The sequence below is a fragment of the Haemaphysalis longicornis genome, unplaced genomic scaffold, assembly GCF_048455015.1.
Source record: "Haemaphysalis longicornis isolate Haplotype H1 unplaced genomic scaffold, Haemaphysalis longicornis Haplotype H1 scaffold_13, whole genome shotgun sequence".
NCBI lineage: Eukaryota > Metazoa > Arthropoda > Arachnida > Ixodida > Ixodidae > Haemaphysalis > Haemaphysalis longicornis.
The window spans coordinates 10,616,408-10,623,764 of record NW_027526233.1 but is presented as its reverse complement, the minus strand read 5'-3'; the positions used below and the strand labels follow the sequence as shown (position 1 = coordinate 10,623,764).

At 44.3% G+C, this 7,357-nt stretch overlaps 1 long non-coding RNA gene across 1 annotated transcript; it reads left to right on the top strand.

Moving 5' to 3' along the window:
- LOC144164241 (uncharacterized) lies at positions 1–2,820 on the top strand. Its single transcript, XR_013321111.1, has 3 exons — positions 1–239; positions 1,915–2,020; positions 2,097–2,820. It is a non-coding gene; the product is annotated as an uncharacterized LOC144164241 (long non-coding RNA).
- The last annotated feature ends 4,537 nt before the right edge of the window (positions 2,821–7,357 follow it).

Below are 7,357 nucleotides of genomic sequence, written 5' to 3'. Positions count from 1 at the left end.
TAGAGTAAGCCAGTGAGTGGCGCGAAGGCAGCGGGGCGAGTTGACGCATTTTTGTCGAATTCGCGTATCAAAACCGCTGCGGGATGGAAACGGCGTGACACCGGTATGAAATTTGCTTTGCGGAATTCATTGCGCACCGCCTGAAATCGTCTACTTGAGTTCTTCAGTTCGGCAAGTCGACGGCGTGCTACGGTTGAATGCGAAGCCGGAACAAAGGCTGTGTCATCGTGTTTTTTCACGTGAGTACTGTCCCTGCTAATAATACCAAGTGAAATAGTTGTCTCGGTTAGCTTTCCGAACACATGCCGAAAAAGTTGCATATGCTGTGCTTGTTTGCTTGCTGCCTGGCGCCTCGTAAGCATTGTGAAATCTCTCCTTCGCCCCCTCCTCCCTATTTGAGACTGTTCTAAGCTATCGCGCTCGCGAGACCGGCTGCCGCCGCCGCGACCGCCCTTCCTCGCGGCTGCTCGCGGTCTGCGGGCCGCGATATGCGTCGTGAAACTGCCGTACTCCCTGTTCTGTGGCCGTACTCGCTCGCCAACGCGCCCCTACAGCGTACGCGTTGACCGTGTGCTGGCGGCGTTGTCGGGAAAAAAAAGTTGGCAAGAGGTGAGGACGCAGGAAATGTAGTTAAACAGATGAGAATTTGCAATGTGCAAGGGGGAGAAAATAGTATGCAAATGCAGGACACGGAGAGAGAGTTCGGGCCGCGCGCCAGCGAGCGAGTGCAGTTCCACAACGCCTGACGTTGCCAAGCTTCACGAGCTAATGACGAAGCCCGTCTTTGAGTTCACGTAGAGTTCACAGGGCCACAGAATTCATATACGTGGAAATTGGAGGTGAAAGGCGGACATGTGGCCTCGCAGGGAATTAAGTCTCGGGGTGTGTGTGTGGGGAGGAGGGGTATTTTACAGCGCCTACGAGGCGCCTGTTCTAACTTGTTCATGCCGTCCGTATTCTTCAGCACACCCTCCTTTTGCCCTCGTCCATTAGCCCACGTCAAGCTTGTCTCTAGCTCTACTGTTGTGTTCGCTGTCTAACGGCTGCTTTTTGCACCGTCGGTCGCAGAAAACCATTTGACTGTTGGGCGGAGCGGTACAATTCTGTAATACACGGCGCTAGTTTGCAATGGCAGGCTATTCAAAAGTGTGTCAAGTGTTCCCTTTTTATTCTGTAGTTTTCTTCTTTGACGTTTCGTGAAATAACAAACCGAACTACAAAAAAAAACAGTACAGGGGGGGTGTAAATCGTTTTGAACCCTTTGGTGCAGCGTCATTTTTAACACTGGTCTGCCCGTATAGGCAAACTTGTTGGGACCGTTTAGTGTCCTTTTTATGGGGAAAAGCCATTATGAATGGCATATTGGCATGTATTGTCACGTTCGCGCGATATTTGCAGGTAAAGAAAATAGGCCCCAATGCAAAATGAATCCTTTAATATAGGCATCAAAAGAAGCCTGGAGCATGCTAAATATTCTTTTGAAGGTAGGTTGTGCTTTTTATGATCACATAGACGGACACAAGAAAACTACGTACAATTTCACGAGTAGACGGCGCCATCTTCTCGTGAAAGCGGACGTTTTTCTTGTGCCCGTCTCTGTGATCGTAACAAGAGCAATTTTCCTTCAAAAGCTTACATCAATTACCCTGACATAAAGCTGTGCAAAATATTACATGTCCTGATCACACACTCAGAGTGTACTTTCTGTATTTAGTGAGTCGCCTGTTTGCATCATTATTGTCTGCCAGACATGTTGTCACTTGGGCATTACTCCAGCGTGCAGACCAGTGTTGCACAAGTAGACATGCTTCAGCGCTCTTCCTGTCACCCTCATCTTTTGCGCAGTCTTTCAACTAGACAGCAACCAAGTCTTCATCTTCCCTCTCGTTATATTTTGTATGTACTGTATTTCAGAGCCATAAACACATCAGCTTGTCTACATTAATTAAGGAGGAGGTGCTCAAGCAAGGAACAAGGTTCGGGTGGAGGCCGATCGCGGAACCAGAGGACTCTGAAGCTGGTGAGCTAACCAGGACTGGAGATGGGCCTGCGGATTCTGTGTGCCAGAGGTTCCAGACGAGCGAGTTGGCTTGCAGACAACCGGGCTCGGTTCTACACCTGGCCGCGGTTGGTGGCCACGGCCCAGGATGGATCACCACACCTGCCACGCAGGGCGTGGTGCTGCCTGTGCTGCTTTGTCCGAGCAGTACATGCATTCGGGGGCCAATGCTCTGCTGCAACCTGGACCAATGATGACCCGCGGCACACATCGCTGAATGGGGCTTCTCGTGTTGGTGAGAGCATTTCCGTTTTTCTCTTCGCTTGAACTGGATTTCGGGGGCTGCACGTTGACCCTTGTGTCCTTGTTTGGTGCTAAGTTTCCCTTTCACTGTTCGCCATTGTAACTCATCCTGTTCCCTTTCTCCCGAGTTCCGTGTGAACGTGTCACACTCCTGCAAGGCCAAGAGAATCTTCGCATCAACAATTAATTTTTCCCGAAAGGTTAGAGTGTCAAGCACCATACACTTGGCTGTTTGGCATGGAAAGACCCAGCATTTGAAACATGTCATAACAGCAGGTAAAATCTTGCAGGGCTGCAGATTTTCATCGACATGGCTGTGTGAGGTTATGCGGGTTTGTAGTAGGTTTCAGGGGATATAAAATTTGCTTGTGCCTGCTTTGGACTGGCCCTTGAGACTTCGAATTGCTTGTGCGGTTGACGTCTGTGTAAAATTGTCATTTGTTGCAACTGCTCCTGCCCTTACTTTTTGCCTTCACCTTTGGCTCTATCAGGAATGGCTGCTCTTAATCCTCAAGTCCTGTGGATGTCCATGCTCACGGGGTACTTCGCCTTTTTGGAGGTCTGTATTACACTTGTCTCTATCTTAGTTCTTTCAGTTCAGCTCGTAACCACCATTTGCTCTCCTAGAGATCGCATAAATATTGTTGATTTCAAATTAATTCCAAATAACGGTTAGCTACTGTTATTGCACGAAGGCATCTTTGGATGTAAAATGCTGTGAAAATTGTTAAAAATTGAACCTTGGTGTCACTTCTTTTTTATTCCCAGAGAGGTTGTGTCAGTTTTGTGCTTTTTGTTTACGCACCAAAGGCTTCACATAAAAAAACCAAAGCTTCATAATACTAATGGGTCATTCCACGCGAAACGTTCTGGCCCAAAAATTGGCCACCGCCAGTTCCGTTGAGAAAAGCAGGTGAAGGAATCCTGAAATACTATGAATACGTCGAAACCTTCATACAACAGCTGTAGAAACCCTAACCAGGATTTGAATATTCAGACAGATTTGATCAGTGGACAAAGCTTCCTCAAGGCAATATTACACTAAAATAATGCTGAGCACGGCAAACACTAGTTCGGAAAAGTTTTTTTTCCACCCTCCGGTTTTGTGAGCAATGTAACCAACATAAATGAAAACATGCAAACCAGTTATTCTCGATAGCACAAAGGCAAAGGAGACTGGGAGAGGGTAAAATAGGGGACAGAAGAAAAGGAGGGCTGGTCAGCCTTAAGAGCAGAAATTGACAAAGGGAGCAATAGAAGAATGGAAACTTGAAGGGAACAGTGCAACAACGCCTTCCCGGAGGGCTCAAATTGGTGCGAGGGGCCAAATATGGCCTACCGTCGAAACAAAATCTAAGTAATATTATCAGGCTAGATAGAAGTTGTTCCAGAAGGAGTTCACTATGTGCAGTGCGGCTTCTGTCTTCACTTGCGGCAACTTTTGCTATGTATATTGCACATCTGATATGTTTAATCATTTTTGTGGGCCACAACACAGGAATAAGCAGTTTTCCTCCCTTCATTAACCAGGGCAGTAGTCTGATGTGAAGGGAAGTTTAGAAGCGAACACATGCCCAGAAAATGCTAGGAAAACACCTAAGAGGATGTGGTGGAGAAGCGCCACTCTAATGTAGCAGGGCCGGCAGAAGACTCTTGTCTGTTGACATTTTTTAGTGCTAGCCCATACTGCGTCTCTCATGCCAAAGCCTCAGTGAGAAATTTGAAAATATTCCGTGTTGCTTGCGTATTTCTGACTAATGTATTTCCGGCTTGGAAGGGAGCCGAGTGAGTACTGAAAAGCTAGTTCTTTCAAACTAAACAAAGCTGTATTCAGTCTTTATGGACCCTTTACTCCATGTGTTATTGCTTGCTTGCTGCAGAAACAGTGCTGACGTTGTCATCTGTGTGTTTACAGCAATTCCGCGTTTTTCACAAACTTGTCATCCAGTTCCACTTCTAATACTGCTAAATGAAAGTAGTGCGGAAGTAGAGACCCTGATAATAAAGCAATTGTTAATACACCGTGAAAATATGAGGAACGTAGCAATTACCACATTGCATTTGTTAAGCTGGAGCCCTGTGGATATTTTTCCTTATGGCCTCCTCTATACTCTTTTGTTGGTCCCCCACATCTTATTAATTTCCATGTCAGTGATATGTATTTTTTTTTATTATTAGATGCAAGAGGGGTGGATACACTGTCCTGCGGCCTGTTTTGCTGAGTGAAAGTGGTGTCGAAGCCTTCAGAGAAGCACTGGTAAGTACAGCAGTAATTACTTTTAATGAAATCACTTCGCAGGAGCTTTGGAAAAACTGAGTGTTGCTTCTTTGTGTGGTTTTAGAATTTTTAGAAAAACGGTTGTGTCAGTGAAATTGCTTAAATTTCTTGGAATCGTTCCCAGTCTTCAAAAATCATCTATCGATTTCTCTATAATCTCGCTCCGAATAATCTTCCAAAAAAAAAACCCGAAGAAGCAGACAAAAAAGGCATATTGTGAGCTACTAGCTACCAACCTTCAAAGCAACTACCTGGTCTGATAACCACGCCACCACTGTGACACCGTGACACACCTCCTAAATTTCCCATACGGACCCTGGCATCAATGAATATCTTGATGTGTGGGTGGGTTTTGTATTTTTAAGCTATTTTGGCAGTGATAACGCTCGTTTCTCACGAAATGGTCTTCCAGATCGGCCTAGTCATGCTAATACTACAAGCAATTAGGTTAAAGCTCCCATATTCAACTCATAAAAACCTCTCACACAGTTGCAATTTCAACAACTTCAGCCAACGTAGTCATGAATAAAATGAGCCACTAGAAAAACAGTTGTCTTTAGTAACAGTTTTCTAAGAAAAATAGCTTGGTTGAATTTGTCTCATGACAGCTGATTAAAGCTAGAGTTTAAAGGTAATTCTTTTTCTGTGAACGAAGCGTTGCTTCCTACTACTAAAACCTGTCCCGAGCATTAAAACGCTCGAGACGGCCCGAAAATCCAGAAGCTGCCGTATGCATTGCGATGCTCGCTAAGTACACTATTTCTGGCGTTGACGCTGATATCTGCTAAGAATAGACTTCGGAATATGGCATGCAGACAGGGCGGTAACTTTCTTTTTATCGCAGAAAGTCTACCAATTTTTGGGGTCTAACAAAACATTTTTGTGTAAACATATTGATTAGGCACATTCTGCATCAGCTCAAAATGCAGATTATTCGATGCCCTTTCCAACAAGAGCAGATTCGCAAATTAACAAAATCAGTTTTTGGCCAAACGTTGCAAATATGGATAAGTTGTGTATATCAGTTCGCAAATAGTTTAAAAAGTTTGGAGTATAATTTTTGCCAAACATAAAAAACACATCTTGGAAAAAAGTTTAGTTGCCCAGTACAATTTGTCAGATATGAAAAACATGTTACCATGTGTGGTGCCCTCGTTCTGCAGTGAAGCCCTACCTCTGTTTCAGAATATACAATTTCGGATAGTTTACTGAAAAAAATCGGGTGGTTTGGCATTATTAGAGGCACTATTTGTCCCCACATGATGTAGAAACATCTTGTCAATGGTTGACATCGCATTAATGGTAAGGTAAAAATTCGGGATAGGACAAAAACTGCTTGGGGCTGAAAACAAAACTCGTTCACTGTCAGTTTACTATCATGCACCTGTTGAAGCTTTCACTTGCTGGTTGTTATAATCTTCTGGCTCACTTTTCTAACCCTGCTTTCAGGAATGAGGTGCGATGCACTGGAGCAGTGCCCAGCTAGCTATCCCCGAGTAACTGTTGCGTGACAAATGAAAAAGGCGTTCAGCTCTATGAGCCTCCTGCATTGCACCTCCACCTAACATTTTAGAAAACAAACAATACCAAACTTGTGGCAGACTGTCAGAATATGTAGTTCTACTGAGGAGCAACTCTAGACCTCCGAAAATATCCTCGTACAGAATCAAAACTGAAGCCAATTTTAAGCTCTCTCCTTGCCTTAACTGATGTCCGATGACTTGAGGTTATCAATTGACTTTCAACTGGAACTCTTATTGCACAAGTAAGGCATGGGTGAAGTGAAATCACAAACGGCATGCTTTTTTTGAGGAAAAGTAGTGGGCAACGAAGGCGTTAAGGAAAATCGGGTTGAAGTTCTCTGTCTAGTAGTGCCAAATATAAATTGCGCAATGCAGAAATGAAACAAATGACAGGAAAAGGGCTGAAAATGCTAAGTGCACTTGTCAGACATGCGGAGACATCCACGAATACTTTGACTGAAAAAAAGCTACCCGTCCTCTAAACCAAAGCTCACTAGTGCATACCTGGTGTCATTTTCTGGTAGTTCTCACCTTTAAACGCAGTCGGATTGCAAAGCTGACGACATCATTTGATACCTGACTTCTGTGAGCCATTTGATAAAAAAATCTAATGGTAATGCAGCGTAACCACAAGTGACATCCTTTTTTTTATAGCGCAGCAGCCATGGCACCTATCGAAACAACACATGCTGCTCAACCCTCAAAAACACCATCAGAAATTTCAGTGTAGCCAGAGCAGGAAAATTAGAACTGATTCTAATACTGCAGTGCCTAGACTAACCAGTGGGATGCGTTAGTTGCAAGAGAAATGACAACATGGATATCAGGAATATACAGCATTGATGATCGGTGATCGGTGCTTTATATTGCCGATTTTGTGATGTTGTAGTTGTTTCTCATGTACCACGGTGGTTAGTCTAGACACTACACGTTTAGGCAACCTTGAGATTTTCGGCAGTTTTTTGCAAGCCATGCGACTCGTGGTCATGCTGCATTACCATGGAATTTTCTTGACCAAAAGTCTTCCAGCAAGCCAAATACCAAATCATTTTGCCAGTTTTGCAATCCGATGGCAGTGACAGATGATAATTACCTGGAAATGACACCAGCTTTCCACTACTGAGCTTTGGTTCAAAGAAAGGGTCGTTTTATTTTGTGAAAGCTTATTTCTGAAGGTTCCCCGCATGTGTATCAAGTGGACCTGGCATTTTGAGACACTTTCCAGCAGTTTTCATTCTGATTGATTGATTGTAG